Source organism: Dysidea avara, chromosome 11, assembly GCF_963678975.1.
Source record: "Dysidea avara chromosome 11, odDysAvar1.4, whole genome shotgun sequence".
Taxonomy (NCBI): Eukaryota; Metazoa; Porifera; class Demospongiae; order Dictyoceratida; family Dysideidae; genus Dysidea; species Dysidea avara.
The window spans coordinates 21,974,044-21,993,203 of NC_089282.1; the positions used below are offsets into that span (position 1 = coordinate 21,974,044).

General features: G+C 37.4%; 2 protein-coding genes and 1 long non-coding RNA gene across 9 annotated transcripts in view; 1 reads left to right on the top strand and 2 right to left on the bottom strand.

The window, feature by feature from the left end:
- LOC136237578 (uncharacterized) overlaps positions 1-15,639 on the bottom strand; it is a 39,337-nt gene extending 23,698 nt beyond the window's left edge. For 2 of the 3 annotated variants that reach the window (XR_010692531.1, XR_010692532.1), the window contains exons 1-5: positions 15,526-15,639; positions 14,906-14,993; positions 14,368-14,492; positions 3,556-3,643; positions 554-714 (exon numbers count right to left, since the gene is read on the bottom strand). The gene's annotated coding sequence lies outside the window, so the exon portion shown is untranslated. Of the gene's footprint in view, positions 1-553; positions 804-3,555; positions 3,644-14,367; positions 14,493-14,905; positions 14,994-15,525 lie in introns of all 3 variants that reach the window. The other variant, XR_010692529.1, reaches the window with a different exon arrangement.
- LOC136237574 (uncharacterized) overlaps positions 1-19,160 on the bottom strand; it is a 46,169-nt gene that overhangs the window by 14,574 nt on the left and 12,435 nt on the right. The window lies entirely within an intron of this gene.
- Positions 1-19,160, top strand: part of LOC136237589 (uncharacterized) — a 76,256-nt gene that overhangs the window by 12,401 nt on the left and 44,695 nt on the right. The window contains exon 5 of the long non-coding RNA XR_010692568.1: positions 17,152-17,294. This is a non-coding gene — a long non-coding RNA (uncharacterized lncRNA). The remainder of the gene's footprint in view (positions 1-17,151; positions 17,295-19,160) is intronic.

Genomic DNA, 19,160 nt, shown 5'->3' on the forward strand with positions numbered 1-19,160 from the left:
TATTGTAAGCCAGGAAATAGAGTTTTTGAGAGGAGCTAAGTTATGGATAACGGTATTAAAGGATGGTTAAAGGAGCCCATGTGGCCTTCTGCCACACAAGCTCATAGTAGCGACCTTAGCCGCCTTTACATTGTACCTGCCCTGTTCCTCTCATGAAAGTTATAGTAGCCACGGCTATTAACTAGTATACATGTAAGCCCAGAGAAAATCACCAGGTCCAAAAATCATGGACAGACGAACAGACATAAAGGGTGTAAATAAGCCTCACTTGTGGATATTGCCAAGTACAAAAAAATGAAAATTTTGATATATCAGTAAAGTATTAAAAACAGAAAAATACATACTAAATTGAAAAAAGAAACTCCATTACTGTACCATGAAGAGACTAACAGCCAGAGATTATTATACCAAAGAAAGAACTTTCATAATAAACATGTGTACACAACATGGTGGTCACAGGATAAACATGTGTACACACATGGTGGTCACATGATAAACATGTGTAAATACATACATTTATAGTGTATGTGTTACACACAACACAATAGCTCACATGATGTCCTGCAAAGCCTGAGATCCACTGGTGGAAGAAGAAGGGGTTGACTGGAGCCCTGATGGTCCTGGCAGATCATCTGATAGTGGTAATGACCCAATACCACCACTAGTCACAGACAAGTCTAATCCTAGTACAGTTTTCTCCTACACTAGTTTGTCCTGTATGGTAACAATGATACATCATTTCACTGCTCCGGTTATCTTAGTATAAACCGCTATCAGTAGTTCCACTACACCAATTACAGGGACTCAGGGAGTATATTCATATATACAACTTGATCTTACACAAACCAATTGCTTACTATTGTAATATTATCACAGTGGCACACACTTTTAGCAGTACAAGAGACATATTTGAAATACAAATAAAATCACACAGATATTAGGACACTACTTACTGGCCTCTTGTTGATGCTTTGATAGGTGTGGATTGTTTAAATTTACTGTTAGGAGTTGTCTAGATATGTGGGATTTGGTCCAGAATAAAATATTTTAAAATGAACAATTGTTTAAGAATTATCATGTACAGAAGTAATTCACATATCAACGTTTACTTTGATCAAAGGATCAGTACAATTCTGATGGTAAAACACGCCTTATCCTCATAAATGATAGTGCTGTACGATACCAACCAAAGTTTGTGTATCCTGATACTGTTACTTAAGCATCACGATATACATTAAGTATTGGGTATTAACTGAAAAACAGTGAAGCTTGCAATAATGTAGTAAGTTACTAAATTAAAAACATAACATGTGAGAGAGAGAAACCATCAATATTGATGAATGACAAGGTTTAACATTTTCTGGATGCCACAAAACACCTGTGAAAATATAACTATCGTAGGCATGGCATGGCATGGCATAGCCTAGTCTAGCTCCACCAACTTAGTTATAGAACACCTCTACACTGCCATAGGAAGTCCACATCTTTGAGAAAATTTTATTTGGTACTAAACATTCTGTACAGGCTGAGTACTAGCGTCCTATGTGTAGCCACTAACTAGTATAGTGGTTACTGAATAAGTTGAAATGAATGCAAATATCCCATAGCGAGTGTATTACAAGTACAAAAACTAACCTGTGATGGCTCCACATCTCTTCCCGGTTCCTCCTTTCGTTTGTACTGCTTGCACGAGCAAGCGGAATTAGATTCACACGTTTTAGCGTGTCTGACTACTGAGACGCCATTTTGACACAAGATTATTTCGTCACGTGCACTTAATTTAATATACCTGATACAGGCGATACCTAGACTTTCCTTCGCAATACCAAATCAGGTATCAATACTATCGCAGTATCGATACTATCGCACAGCTCTAATAAATGACCACCAATTTGTCATCCTTATTTCAGGCACTGGAGTGGTTAATTTAGTACAATTAATATACCACAAGATGACACGACATGTAAACCCTTTGACCTTTTCTTAATTGTGAAACCTGGTGTGGCGTATCTTTAGGGTGGTTGGGAAAATTATTACTAGCCTACCAGGGATAAGACCACCTGGTCTGGGATTGTATTTTCTATGTTCAACAGTTTTGATATCAAGATTCTGATTCCATGCTGTTAGTACTTTAATATTATCTTTTTAATCTGACATAATATCATGTAGTGTGGGTGTATGTTCCATGTGTGTATACATGTAATGTGTAGTTCATGTAGTGTGTAATAATTTAATAAGACACATCACATGTCGACTGTGTCATTGGAAATACCATTACACTGCACGGGTGGGGCATCTGCAGTACATCAGCCACATCCCCAAACTTCTGATGCAAACCTAGTTATAGTTAGACAGCACATTCCAGCCTCTTCGAGGTATAAATGCTTCGTAGGAGGTGTTAGAATGATGCAATAGAAACCTCGGCTCTGCCTCGGTTTCTATGTTGCGTCATTCTAACACCTCCTACTCAGCATTTATACCTCGAAGAGGCTGGAGTGTGTGCTGTCTAACTGTTTTAGAAAATGGAACATCGCACCAGTGGAAAGGATGCCCGTCCTTGCTTCGTAGATTTCGCGACAATTTTAGAAAGGCCGGTATCTCGCCAGTTGGAATGGAGTTTGAAGATTTTGTGGAGTCCACCCAGGTTGTGGAAAAGCCTCTGGAAGATACAACATTGAAGCCTAAAAGTGCCACACGTTATACTCGCTACGAACTCAACGAGATGGATGATGCTCTATTTATAGCTGCATCGCAAACGTTTGAACAGCAAGCTTTGTTTACCGGCGATCCATTGTCTGTGAGGGGTGACACTATGTACGGACTCGGTGACGATATTAGTGATGAGTTGCTTGTAAAAGCATCACAGGAATTTGAGATTAAGTTTGGGGAAGAACTACGACGCTCGAGTAATTGCAAGCTACAGCCTTTTGTTACAGTGTGCAATCAAACGGTGACTTCCGTCTATTGCTAGAATCTCTTCCAAAAATAGACTTTAGCAATGCAGTGAACTGCACAGTCAACTTCACCTTTACTCACTTGAAGAACAGTGAGTAGGTACTAGCATAACTGTTTGACTTGAAGAACAGTGACTAGATCTTTTTGACTTTGTACCCTTGTTGTGTTTATTACAGTTTGGTAAAAACAGTTTCTGGTTAATAATAAATTCTTGTGTGCATAGTGATAACTAATTAACTAGCGTGTGGTTAGCCATGAGTCTCTTAATGAATAAGAGACTCATGTTGGAGTCTCTTCGTGATATAGAGACTGCTATTTTAATGGAACTTCAAAGCATTGCCAACATACCATTTTCTAACCACACTAAGAATCTCCTAGCCAGTACTGTGGATGTATGTAATTGTCTTTCAAGTCAATTAAAAGTGTCACTTCAAGTGACATATGGTATATACTCGTACCTGCTCTGTCTGCGCTGTGTAAAACTTTTTTGCTGTTGCAATTGTTATTAATCAGGGATATGGCATGTATAACATCTTAGCCACACACCCAAATATTGTGCAGGCACACATCAACTGCTCTATATGGTAACTGTCAACTTACCAGCTAGTATAGGCATCCTGGCTTGGATGTAATCATCTGCTAGCTGATGGAAGAGTGTCTGTATGCAGCACTTGTGAGCTACAGATACCTGTAATAGAACAACTCTTAACACATCTTCATCATGTACAGTAGTGGGTGGTTATGTAGTTAGCTAATACTGGAGAACAACATATTAGGTGATCGTACACTTATTCAAGTGTGTAGTTTTAAGTTAGTGCACACTTCCGGGACAAGGCAACTGGCGCCATCCGACCTTCACCTACTTAAACATGTGGGCGACTGAGAACAAAGCTAATTGTTGTCACCTTACTTGTGCACAATGGACAAATATTTCCACAGCAAAATTGCCCTATACACTTACCATTTCATACCTACTTGTATTGGACAATGAATAGCAAGTCTGTTAAGTGTTTAATAGGCGACAGAAACATTACAAACTTGCGTGTGAGTGTATTTGTAGTTCCATTCATCACTAAGTGTACGAGGAGTCCCATCAATCCCTGTAGTGCTTACGAGGCTTCACGATCTTTTATAACCGGCAAAGCACAGCCACGGACTGTCATTTGCCGCTCAGGGCCTACATAGTACAATGATCTAATCACCTTGTTAATTGCTCCAGCAAATTCATTTCCCATCATCCTTCACACCTGGTATGCCAATAGAATAAATTATTGTCTATTTCTTTGTTAAAGTACTGTTTTGTGTTCTATTTTATTCTTTCACTGTCAATTTTATTAATGCCAGGGGCACAACCACATTACCTAATTAATTCACTACCGGATATTATTTTTTTGTAGCAGGTAGTGAGTAATACAACAAAATTTTTGACAGGTAGATGTGCATGTGCATAAATTTTTAACGGGTGATAGCATTTTTGTCTTACGACATGTTGTCAAGCCGCACAACTGTTTGGTAACCAAACTGTAGTTAGCAAGCTTCACTGATGCAACACTCTAAGCCGCTAATAATCTTTGTGGTACTCCTACATACATGGCTTTCCCTAATGGATAGTTGGATACATCGGCTTCTCTAACATAACATTTTATGTTGAACTGTTACATCACTGTTAAACTTTACTATGACAAAAAAAAAACTAAGTTTAATGGGCAAAACTTTTGTGGATTTCACAGTTTTTGACAAAACCAAGAAAGTTTCCCTGTGAATGCTATTACTAGCTACCTGTGATGAGTATCTGTCAGAGTCTGACTCACTTATAGAATATCTGGATTAGTTGATGTGTGAAGTAAGTTAATTTGCTTGACAATGCAGGAAAGTTCTGCAGCAGTTCAATTTCTTTTGTGAGCCACGCCCATATATTGGGATCATGTATCAGTGTCTATAGTCAAACGTGGCACCATACCCATTTATCAGTAAGGTGTGTTGCAGGGTATGCATGAAGCCATGTTCATTGCTGTATGGATGCTTACTTGGAGTCACGCCCACTGTACTAATCAATTGTACAGTGTGTGTATGCATGATACTCGTCATGAGCCACGCCTACTTAACAGCAATCTGCTTTGTTATACAAAATAATGGCTAAGTGGGTGCCACCATGCTTTCCTCTACTACAAATGTTTAAGTTAGCTTTCCCTCTACCATAAGGTTTTGCCCTTCTCCCTATATGATATAAATGCAGCAAAGAAAATGTAATGAAAGAATACAATAAAGGTTTGTAGTATTGTTGCCAGCAATAAGACTATTATTCAATGTAGACAGGATTAAGGTGATTAATAACAGACACAATCAAGTCTTGAAAAGATATGACAGGCACTAACAGGTTTGCACATGCAGCCATACATGCGTTAATGCACTTATAACTTCATACTTTGTATGGCTCCATTAAAAAGTTCTATCCAAGGAAGTGGATATATATAAAAGGATGATGCAATAATGACATGTGATGATGTAATGCTGGACATCTAATAGAACATCAGTTTGAGTTGTACAATTTGCATTTGTGATTCTGGCCCTAAAGACACTACCTTCCATCTCATGATGACATAGAAAGCTCAGTCAAAGTTTTTGTTTTATACAACAAGCTGCAGAAAATGTCAGAACAGAATCTAAGCCTACCAAGGAATCACAGACAAAGTAACGTCATCCTTAAAACAATTGTGCCCCTGTAAAGTTCATTATCTGTGCTATATTCATATTATATTAACTAAATCAAGATGTGTAATTGCATCTATCTAGCATTGATTTTGACAAGGAGTAAGTGTTCATTGCAGTGGGAGGAGTCATACAGCTGCTGAAGGTCTATCACAACTAGTCAGTGGTCTGTCAGCCGGTCTAATACATTACCGTGTACAAGACCTGTACTGGTAAGTTGTGTATGTGTTCTGTGAACTGTTGCAATGGGATGGGAGTAGAACTACATAATAGAACGTGCATTATCAAGTGGGGTTTTTGAATGCTTGCAACTTTATATATATATATATATGGTGCATACTACATACTATATTAGTTAATGAAATAGAAGCAACATCAAGGTTAACGTTTATGCTGTCAAATGGAACGTACATTGTTTGCATTTATTTTTAAAGTATGAAATTGTCTAAAAATAGTGCACATTGCAAAGTACAAAATTGGTACCCAAGAACTGGATTCAGCAACTAATCAATAACACTGTGTAACGTGTGTTTACCATGACAATGGGACCAGTGGAAAAACTGGAAATAGAAAAACACAAGAGAATACGTATCAGCAAAAGTAACCCGCCTTGTTTTGTCTCAGTGAAGTTAAAGTGCTCTAATAAAGCAGTCAAAATACTGTGATGTAACAGTCAGTACAATATAGTTAAGCAACTCAAAACATTTAACAGAAGTACACAATACTCTTACATCAAAGAGAAGGTGTTTCAGCCACTGAGTTGTCCTTAAGTGATGAAAAATGATAGCTGATTTATTCAAAAAAAAAACTACTCATGATCAACAGTGATAACAATAATCAATGTCCTCATCAACAAGATTGAAACCTTGTGTTGGTACTTTGTATGGACCACCCAACAAATGTCACAAAACTAACAACCAGTTCAGCAGATTCAAGGGTAGCACCATCCAACCCAATGTCTACAAGATGAACCTTGCCTGCTACAGATTCTGGGGACCAGATAGCTCCGTTGAAACTACACAAGTAAATGCACAAGCTGCTACAGTAGGTGAAAGGCAAGTCTCAAGTGTTTAAGCAGCAAAGAAATCAAGTCTGTAGCCTTAGGGTATGCATTTTTAGTCTTCGCGTTTTGCAACATCAGTTATCCTATAAACTATAAATACTTTGTGTATTTATTATAATATTCTTTTCATTTTGTAAACTGCAAAGATTTGACAATGGGTGAGAATTGTCACCTCTTGATGAACCAAGAACAAATATCCTCACTAGCCATTATAAGAGAACAAGCTAAAGTTCGTTACATGAAGTTTTTATCATGTCTGGAAGAAGATCAAGGACACAGCCAACAAGAGAGCCAATATGAGGATGATATTCAAAAACTAATCGTTATTTGATGAATACATTTCAAGATTTAATGCTTATCAAAAAATTAAATTTTTTTTGTCTGGAAGAAGCCACCAAGAGAGCTAAGGGAAGGTGTACCAGCCAAAGAAGGGACAGTGGATCTTCTTTTTGATCATGCAAGACAGTGATTACTTATACACATTCATTATCCAGCAAAGATTTACATATTTAAAACATTATTACATAATATAGACACAGTTTGCACCATTTAATTTTTTGCAGTAAAGAGAAACAACTTGTTAAGTTTTGCATTCATCTGTCATTGAATCATTTCCAATGGACAATAGAAGCTTTTGCGCAATGTAAAGCATACTGCGAGATCTGTTATCACATGCAATATCTTAAGCATTGCCAGGAGAACAACTGCCAACAATGTTGCCAAGTACATTTGTAGGAAAAGGAACTTTGGTCTGCCATGAAGGATTTTCACATGCCCACAAATCAAGAATTGTTCTCATTCACAATTCAGCACTGCTAGAACTACATGTAATGCAAAGTTTTTACAGTCACACATCTTGATGTACAAATTGTGAAGTTCTGTAATGTTTGGACTATTAAGCCTCTGAGTCAGGTGCAACAATTTCACAAACGTGTTAGCCAGACATCAACTCTCATAGTCACACAACTTTACGAGAGTTGATACCCAGGACTATGTTAGTGATGCATGTGACATAATGAGGTGGACTAGTTGTCACCCTCAAAGTCACTTTGTGTGAAGGACTGTGATGGTGAACACTTGGACCATAATTGTTACAGACTTTCCGATATTGTGTGTCATTTGTTTTAAGGATAGTAACTTTGCTCTAACCATGAAGAAACATCACTCATATTTGGATAGTATTCAATTGCATTGTATTAAGCCCAGTTCATACTTTTTACTTTACAGAAACTCTTTTAAATGTGATGTCTGGAAGACAGTTGAAGACACAGCCAGCAAGGGAACCTACTCCAAAGAGAAGGCATACCAGCCAGAAAGGACAGTGAACCTTCAAATAATTTTGGTCATCGACTGAGGTATGGACTACTCAACGACAGCCACAACATAGACCTGCATCACCATCATCAACCAGTTCAGCAAGTTTTTAGGGTAGTACCATCTAACCCGATACCAACCTTATCTGGTCATCCTGTCAGACAACAGATAGATCGTGGGGACCAGATAGCACCACCAGCGCCAAGATCTACTAGGAGGACAAGCCATACCACCATTGTCAACTGGAGGGACACAGAGATAACCAGTGTAGTATGACATTGAACAGTCACCACACAGAGTTCCCACAATATATACTTTAGTCACTTTCAAGGAAAACACTTCAATGCAAGAAAATTAGTACAAATAAGAAGCATTTTGACTTCCCTGGAAGACAAACTAAAACCAGGGTAACAAACAGTAGCCACAACAGCATTGAAATGATATGACCTCACATGACATGAGAGACAACACAACTTGTGTATGGACCACCCAACAAATGCCACAAAACTAATGACCAGTTCAGCAAGTTCAGGGGTAGCACTATCCAACCCAATGTCTACAAGGTCAACCTTGCCTACTCATCCTGTCAGACAACAGATTCTGGGGCAGAGATAGCTCCGTTATAACTATTCAAAAATTATACAAGTAAATGCACAAGCTGCTGCAGTAGGTGAAAAGCACATCTTTTATGCTATGGACTCTGCGTATTTACTTATTCTGTCATTTTGTAAACTACAAAGATTGGACAGCGAGTCCCCTCTCCAAGTGCATCAGTTAAGTGCTGTAAACAACAGCACTGAAACAGATAGTGATTCCTACCATTAAATTAAAATTCTAATGTAATAGTCTGTGTATTAAAAAGTAACAAAAGGAACACCCAGAGGATTCATGTATAGAGGTTCCGCTGTATAATGCAAGTTCATCTACAAGAGAAATCCATCAGTCAAAATGCAGCCAAACGTAAACACTGTTCTCTTCCACAACAACCACAAGTATGGCAGGCATTTCCATGTAACAAGCCACAACATGACAGGGCTGTAGAGTTTGTTGAAGTGACTTTGTGCACCAAAAAGAAACCCGATTAAATGGATTAATGATAGTTCACCCAGTAAAGGAGAATTGTCACCTCTTGACAAACCAAGAACAAAGACCACCCCGGGCCATTATAAGAGAACTGGCTACAGCTCATGTGAAGGATATTACATGAAGTTTTTATCATGTCTGGAAGAAGATCAAGGACAGCCAACAAGAGAGCCAACACGAGTTAAATATACAAAAACTAGTAGTTATTTGATTAATGCAGTGCAAGATATATAAACTTTACTCCTTATAAAGAGTAAAGAATTAAACGAACATTTCTTGTCTGGAAGAAGTCACCAAGGGAACTAACTCCAAAGAGAAGGTGTACCAGCCAAAGAATGGACAGTGGATCCTCTTTTTGATCAAATGCAAGAGATGATAACTTATACACAGTCATCTTCCAGCACGTTTAAAGCATTTATGATGAAATATAGACCGTCATTGTATCATTGGCAATGGAAGTTAAAGCACACTGGGAGATCTGTTACCACACGCAATGTCTTGAGCATTGTCAGGAGAATAGTCACCAATAGTGTTGTCAAGTATAATGCAAGGATGCAGCCAGTCTATAGAGAAGGTGTACCTGCCTAAGAGGGGACAGTGGGGCATGCTGTTAAATTACTTTTGCATTTGAGTCAACTACTGAAAAGTGAAGTGGTTGCAGTTTTGGAGTCATTACTTTGTCATGTCTTCTTCCAGCTGTATTTCCAGAATTTACTCTAGTTACAAATTTAGCAGTTTGGGTTGACAAGTAAGTAACAGAACATAAAGTGGCATTATATTCTGGTGTAAAAGTTTTCGTTTGTTTCTTGGTCCTCTTTGATGAGATCTTGCAGCAAAGATTTGCATGTGGTTGTATTCAAAGAAAAATAAGTTTTGTTTATTTTTAGTCTGCAGTGAGTCCTTGTAGTTGTTCTTGGGAGTCCTTGTATGTTGTTGTTAATGCCTTCTTGAAGTCTTCGCGTGCATTCCTAAAGTCCTCTTGGCACTTTAATTAGAGAGGACAGCATGTCTTCAGGAGTAATGTGACCACGACCAAACCAACACCTTCAGATTTGAAGATGTGGTCCAACTGTAGTTGCCATACAATGACTGGTGACATGCAGCATCATTCTGCGTCACTACAATACTGTAGAACAAAAGTCAAATATGTACAATATACTCATTACAGCGGCATATTATCTCCTGCAAACAGGAACCATGAGTGCCTTTATACTATTCAGCCTAAATGTAGCTATCTGATTAATGCAGTACAAGATATACCAGCCAAAGAAGGGACAGTGGGACATGCCGTTTAAGTAATTTTGCATTTGAATTAATTACTGAGAAGTGAAGTGGTTACAGTGTTGTAGTCATTACTTTGCCATGTCTCCTTCCAGCTGTATTTCCAGAACTTGTTCTAGTTACAAATTTAGCAGGTTGGGTTGACAAGTAAGTAACAGAACACAAAGTAGCATTATATTCTGGTGTAAATGTTTTCATTTGTTTCTTAGTCCTCCTTGATCAAATGTAAGATATGATAGTCATCTTGCAGCAAAGATTTGCATGTTTAAAACATTTATAATTCATAAACAACTTAGTAATATAATATAGATGCAGTTTGCACCATAATTTAAGCACCATTTGTTAATATAGTAAAAGAAGCAACTTGTTATAGATTGCCTTCATCTGTCGTTGGATCGTGTGATGGACAATGGAAGCTTTACATGTTGTAAAGCACACTGGGAGATCTGTTACCACACTCAATGTTTAGTTAGGCATGGACCATCCAATATCACTCACAATAAATACCATGATCCATCAGTGCCAGCCATCAAATGAAGGAGGGGTTGAGGCAATTGATGGGGATCACTAACATGCTGGCGATGAGTGAGCTGATGATGTATTTTTATGTAATGCAGGAGTCAATCCATATCAAAGTCTCGTCATTTAACACAATTAGTTCTTCATATTTATTGCATATTTAATGAATTTACAATTATGCTAGCATTGTAATTTGAGTAAAAGACAAAGTCGTTGTTGCTGTAGAGAAGTATAGCAGCTTATTATAGAATGTCCTTATGGATGAAGGAGTTTTTACACATCATTAAGTCACTGCAAGATCTGTTATTAATATATTGTTTATAGTACCCTTAAAAGATAACAAGCTTTGACAGGAGAATTGGTACTGGCAGTGTTGCCAAGTACATTTTGAGGGAAAGCAGATTTAGTCAGCGATGAAGGATTGTAATATGTCTACAAATCAAGAATTGTTCTACTTATTCTAACCTGCTTGTTCATAATATTCAAACAAAATTAATATTACCTCTAATTTCTTTATTTGTTCATCTTTAGCCCATAGTGAGTCCTTGTAGTTGTTCTTGGAGTTTCGTATGCTGTTGTTAATGCCTTCTTGAAGTCTTCATGTACGTTCCTAAAGTCTTCCTGTACATTCCTAAAGTCCTTGTGGGCTTTGTTTAGAGAGGATGTGTCTTCTTGATGCCGTCTTGAAGTCCTTGCAATCATGTCTTCAGGAGTAATGTGACCACAATCAAACCAAAATCTTAGGCTTTGAAGTTGTGGTCCAACTGCAGTTGCCATACGATGACTGGCAACACACATCATCATTCCAGCCATCCGTCTTGAGTCACTCTGGCTTATTGGGTCAAATATGTACATTCAAACTTAATACACTTGTTACAGCAGTGTACCTTCTGTTCTGACTTGCATTTGCTTTTGAATTTTGGCAATGGAAGTTAAACCACAATATGAGATATCTGTTACCACACACAATGTCTTGAGCGTTGTCAGGAGAATAGGCACCAACAAATACCACCAACCATGAGTACCATCCATCAAATGAAGGAGGTTTTAGGCAAGTGATAGAGATTACTAACATGTTGAGGATAAGTGAGTTGAATGTTTCTTTTTGATTTAATGCAATAGTCAATTCATATCAAAAACTCGCCATCCAGCAAAGAATAAGAATTATGCCAGCTTATTATAGAATGTCTTTATTCATCTTTAGTCTGTAGTGAGTCATATTTTGACCTTTGTTGAGTCTTTATAGCCGTTCTTGGAGTCCTCGTAGGCTGCCTTCTTGAAGTCTTGTGTATGTTCCTAAAGTCCTCATGTTCATTCCTAAAGTCCTCGTGATAGAGTGAACAAGTATTCCAACCACAACCAAGCCAAAACCTTCGGCTTTCTAGTTATGGTCCAACTGCAGTTACCATATGCCGAATGGTGACACTCAGCATTATATCAGTCATCATCCGTCCTCGTCACTATGGTTGATTATACTCTGGAACAAAAGTCAAATATGGACATTCAAACTAATACACTCGTTAAGCTACCATTGGATGATAAAATTAAGACTAATAGCTCAAAGCTGCTTAAAATTTTGAGCTATCTTTCAACATTGTAACATCCAATGCTTATGCAACATTTTTCTTTAAATTTTGTGTAATCTGTATTGCATCCTGATGTGTGTTGTACTATTATATGCCAATAACAGCAAACTTAGTTGTTTCTCTATATCAGACCAATTCTGATCAGCTATTTTATTCTTGTGATAGTTTAATTGATGGACACTGGGATGTTCCATTAATCGTCATATCAATTTGATTAAACGTTATGTAGCTTTTATTGATCTCAGGGAAGTCTTTCAATATGTGCTTCGCCATTTCCCTTTCTTCTCTACTGGCAATTTCACCGATCAACAAATATGCTTCTAAATGTTCTAACTTGTCCAACTTATTCTTCATCTCGTGCAACTTCTTCTCCATCTCGTGCAACTTCTTCTCCATTTCTTTCATATCATTTTCTAGTTTATACTCATATCCTGAAAAACGTGCAGCAGTGAGATCTCATAATGGATGATAATGCATTGTATAGTGAATATGGTACCAGAGTACAGTGATGGATCTAGGAATTAAGTAGTGCATATATACAACTTGCTCATACACAAACCAATTGTTTGTTATTGTAATATCATAGTGGCATGCACTTTTAGCAAGTGCTTTGAAATGCAAATTGTTTGTTTACTTTAGTAAAATCACACAGATCACAAATCAAATTGATCAATTAGGTATGTCACTTTTGCGAGTAGAACTGTCGAGGCAGGGAATGGTGACCATGATGACATCTCGAGTAGAATCTCCATGATCATGAAGAAAAGTTGATGTTTGCCTTCCATGTTAGCTGCCTGTGTCTTACTTTTCTCTAGTACACTGTTCTTTCACTCAGTATTCACGTATACATAAGTGTGCCCACTGCACTCATATAATTAATCACCAATCAACACAAATCACTGAGTTGTTTGAACAATGCCATAGAGCTGTATAGACTCAGCATATAGCTTTTTCATCAGTTTGACGTTCTCCCTTCCCACCATATACTCTTAGTTGAAAAAATGACAACGATCTTGTTTACATTTACTGCATCATAAAGAAACGCATGTGACAGGCATCCTGTTGGGGCTACAGAAATGAAAAAAAGATTTTTTTGAATTCTCTGTGAGTGGGCGAATACAGCAGTGTAGTTTTAATCGATTTGAGTCTTCCTTCTCCGAGTAATGGCCTGATAACAACTTGCGCATGTTTTCATTGTAGCATGCGTAATTGTACAAAGCTATTTTAAGTTAAGCTTTTCTCAATGCATGCTTGTGCGAACAAGTCGGGTTTTTGCTGAGACAGTCACAATTAATTTACTACAAGGTGACATTATATGTAACCTTATGACATTTGTTAAACCTGATGTGGAGTATCAATAGGGTGGTTGGAAAATTACTATCCTACCAGGGATAGGACCATCTGGTCTGGGATATTTTTTCTATATTCAACAGTTTCAATATGAAGATTGTGATTCCCTGCTTTAACTTGAACGAGATCAAGATACTCTATTAAAGCGGTCACAGCCATCATGGCTATGATATAACAAAAAGTTAACAAACTCCATTAATTTAAATATGAAATAGAGTTCCAGCGATAAAAATAGGGAACAAGGGATACAATTGATGGTAACTATTATAACAAAGCTATGTAGGAAATTCCTACTTTAGAATTGAACAGGGGTAGTAACATGTCATTGTAGGGATTTTCTCACAAAGCAGTATGTTGTAATAGCTACCATCACCTCTTGTTTCACTATTATCACTGGAACCCTAAGTCATTTTTAAAACTAAATTTTGTTTGCACTAGTACACTACACCAGTGTTGCTATTGTGTTATTCTACCTTTAAAACAACAACTCTACACTTTTGTGTTTACCTGAATACAATACTTGATCCTTGTGCCAGGTCTGTGTATGTCAAAGTGCCTTGCTCTTTTACTTTTATAGTCTGTTAATCCATTCAAAGACTTTTCCCACTTCTCCAGTACTCCATCATTAACATCTGGGTTTAAAAGCCAAATAAATAGATGTGTTACACTTCAAAAACATTTATCTTTTGCACCTGGTATGTGTACGTATATATATAATGCGTAGTTGATGTGGTGTGTAGTACACATGACTCTGTGTCATTGGAAAATAGTACTATTACACTGCATGAGTGTGGAATCTGCAGTACATCAGCCACACCCCTAATATACCCCTACATCAGCTAGCCAGTACTAGTATCCTGGCTTGGATGTAGTTGTCTTCCAACTCAACTGAAAGTGTTACTGAGTGACATACAGTTTACACTCATACCTGCTGTGTAAAACTTTTCTGCTGCTGAAATTGCTATTAATTTGGGACATATATAGCATCTTAGCCACACACCCAAATATTGTGCAGACACACATCAACTGCTCTATATTAACTTACCAGCTAGTTTAGGCATCCTGGCTTGGATGTAATCATCTGCTAGCTGATGGAAGAGTGTCTGTATGCACCACTTGTGAGCTGTTGATACCTGTAATAGAACAACTATTAACACATCTTCATCATATGTGTACAGTAGTGGGTGGATATGCAGTTGGCTAATACTGGAGTACAATAATCTAACAACATATCAAATGATCGTACACTTATTTCAAGTGTGTGGTTTTGAATTAGTGCACACTTCCGGGACAAAGCAACTGGCGCCATACGACCTTCACCTAATTAAACATGTGGGTGACTGAGAAAAATTGTCACCTTGCATGTACACAATGGACGAATATTTCCACAGTAAATTTGATACATCTGTTGCCCTATACAGTTACCATTTCATAGCTACATGGATTGGACAATGAATAGCAAGTCTGTTAAGTGTTTAATACGCGACAGAAACATTACAAACTTGCGTGTGAGTGTATTCGTAGCTCCATACATCGTTATGTGTTACAAGGAGTCCCATCAATCTGTAGCGCTTACGAGGCTTCACGATCTTTTATATACGGCAAAGCACGGCCACAAGCTGTCATTTGCTGCGTAGGGCTTACATAGTACAACGATCTAATCACCTTGTTAATTGCTCCAGCAAATTCATTGCCCATCATCCTTCACACCTGGTATACCAATAGAATAAATTATTATCTATTTCTTTGTTAAAGTACTGTTGTCGCGTTCTATTTTATTATTTTACTGTATTAACGCCGGGGGCGCGATCGCATTACCTAATTAATTCACTGGGTAATTACTGAATATTAACTTTTTTGTAGCAGGAAGTAAGTAATGCAACAAAATTTTGACGGGTAGACATGCTCATGCATAAAATTTCAACTGATGATAGCATTTTTGTCTTATGACAGATGTTGTCAAGCCATATAACTGTTTGGTAACCAAAAGTGTAGTTAGCAAGCTTCACTGGTGCCATATTATAAGCCACTAACATTCTCTGTGGTACTCCTACATACATGGCTTTCCCTAATGGATACATTGGGCTTCTGTAACATAAACACACTCATAATATATTATTTTTATGTTGCACTGTTACATCACAATTATACTTTAATAGGAGACACAGTTTTGATGGGTGAAACTTTCACGGATTGCACAGTCCAAGAAAGTTTCCCTGTGAATGCTACCTGTGATGAGTATCTGTCAGAGTCTGACTCACTTTATACAATATCTGGATTAGTTGATGTGTGAAATAAATTAATTTGCTTGACAATGTGGGAAAGGTCTGCAGCAGTTCAGCTTCTTTTGTGAGCCACGCCCACTTACTGGGATCATGTGTTAGTGTCTGTAGTCATATGTGAAGTCACAGCAATTTATCAGTAAGGTGTGTTGTGCATAAAGCCATGTCCATTGTTGTATGAATGCTTACTTGGAGCCACACCCACTGTACTAATCAGTCGTACGCATGCATGATACTCGTCATGAGCCACTTCCACTTAACAACAATCTACCTTGTTTATACAAATGGCTAAGTGGGTGCCGCCATACGTTCCTTTACTGCAAAAGTTAACCACAAATAAGTTTGCTTTACCTCTCCCATGATAGTTTTGCCCATCAACACTTTCCCCCTATATGATATCTTAAAGTAGTGGCTTTAAAATGCAGCAAAGAAAATGTAATGGAGAAATGTAGTTAAGATTTGTAGTATTGTTTGTTGGGACTTGTATATACTTTTTGTCCACTTCCTTGAATAGAATTTTTAATGGAGCCATACAAAGTATGATGTTATTAGGCATTAACCCATGTATGGCTGCATGTGCAAACCTGTTAGTACCTGTGATAACATAATTAAACTTGTTAAGACTTGATTGTGTCTGATCTGTATCCTGTCTACAATGAATAATAGCCTTATTGAGTAGCTGGTAGGATGATGCAACATTGACATATGATGATGTAATACTGGACAACTCTAATAGAACATCAGTTTGAATTGTACAGTTTACATGATTCTGGCCCTAAAGACACTACCTTCCATCTCATGATGACATAGAAAACTCAGTCAAAGTTTTTGTTTTATACAACAGGCTGTAGAAATTGCCAGAACAGAATCTAAGTCTAACAAAGAAGTAATGTCATCCTTAAATTGTGTCCCATGAAAAGTTCATTACATTTCATAATGCATATATCCTATATTCATGTTGTAATTGCTTTATTTAACTAATTCAAGATAACCAATTGTATTTATCTAGCACTGATTTTGGCAAGGAATAAGTGTTCATTGCAATGGTAGGAGTCATATATCAGCTGAAGGTCTATCACTACCAGTCAGTGGTTTGTCAGCCAGTCTGATACACTACCATGTGGAAGACCTGACCTGTACTAGCAAGATCAGGTGAGTATGTTAATATTATTTTAATTGTGTATGTGTTCTGTGAACTGTTACAAGGGGATGGGGCTAGTGCCATACATAGTATAGCTACTGTAAAATGTACATTATTGGAGAAAAGTCAAGATAGGTTTAGAATACCCTGCAGCATAATGTATTTCTATTTAATGCTGCATACTATACAAATGTACTTTAAAAAATCCAAGAAACCGTATGATTTCTTACCAACCCCTACTATATAGTACTATCGTACTATATGATATATTAGTTGATGCAATAGCGGAAAATCAAGGTTAACGTTTATGCTGTCAAGTGGAACGTAGACATTGTTCGTATTTTAAATACCCTGCAAATTTATATTGTTTAATAAGCTAAGCTATATTCTGCTGTATTCCACAAGTATGCCTGGATAAATAGTTAAAGTTAGAAGCCACAGTAACGTTTGTTAAGTCAAATAAAACATGGAAAATGCAAAAACTATAAATAACTGTTTGCATAATTTTAAAGCATGAAATTTTCTAAGAGTAGTATTCGTTGCATAAGTTCAGCAACTAATCAATAACACTGTATGATTTGTGTTTACCATGGCAATGGTACCAGTGGAAAAACTAGAAATAGAAAGATATGGCAGAACAAATCAGCCATTTTTAGTGCAGTAAAAGCAGTTGAAGCATTTAACAGAAGCACACAATACTCTTACATCAAAGAGAAGATGTACCAGCCACAGAGGTGTCCTTATGTGATGCTAAATGATGACTGATTTGTGTATAACAACTACTCATGATCAACAGTGATAACAATAATTAGTGTCACCATCAATAATATTGAAATCTTGTGTTGATACTTAGTGTGGACCACCCAACGAATGCCACAAAACTAACAACCAGTTCAGCAGGTTCAAGGGTAGCACTATCCAACCCAATGTCCACAAGATCAACCTTGCCTGCTTGTCCTATCGGACAACAAAGGAGTGAACAATACCCTCACTCTCTAAGTGCAATAGTTGAGCATGAGATATACTCTAATATAATAGTCAATAGTGAGAAAGAAACTAAATTATTTTACAAAAGGAACACCCAGAGGATAGAGGTTCCACTATTTACATCAGTTGGTTTAACTTATTCCATGTTTAATATTTAAATGTTTTTTGTACATCTACAAGAGAAATGAAAATGCAGCCAAGGTAAACACACTCTGCATGCCATTGTGTTCAAGAGGCAGTTTCATGTAACAAGCCACGGCATGGTTGGGCTGTAGAGTTTGTCTGCAGTAACCTTATGCACCAAAAAGAAAACTGAAAACGCCTGAACACTGATTCACCCAGTAAAGGACAATTGTCACCTCTTGAAAAGCTAAAAAACAAGACCCTTCCTAGCCACTATAAAAGAACAGGCTATAGCCTGGGTGAAGGACTATTGCATGGACTTTTATCATGTCTGGAAGAAGATCAAGAACATAGCTAACAAGAGAACTAATGGGAGAATAAATAAATTAGACTACAGAAACTAGTAGTTATTTGATTAATGCAGTGCAAGGTATATAAACTTTAAAGAGTAAAGAATTACATAATTTTCTTGTCTGGAAGAAGTCACCAAGAGAACCAACTCCAAATGAGTAGATGTACCAGCCAAAGAGGGGACAGTGGGACATGCTGTTAAATTAATTTTGCATTTGAATTTAAAAAGTGAAGTAGTTGTTGGAGTCATTACTTTGCCATGTCTTCTTCCAGAAATACAGGGGTCCCCAAACAATGAAGAGATGATGTGGCATGGACCATCCAATAGCACTCACAACAAATACCATTAGTACCAGCCATCAAATGAAGGAGGGTTTGAGGCAGTTGATGGAGATCACTAACATGCTGGAGATGAG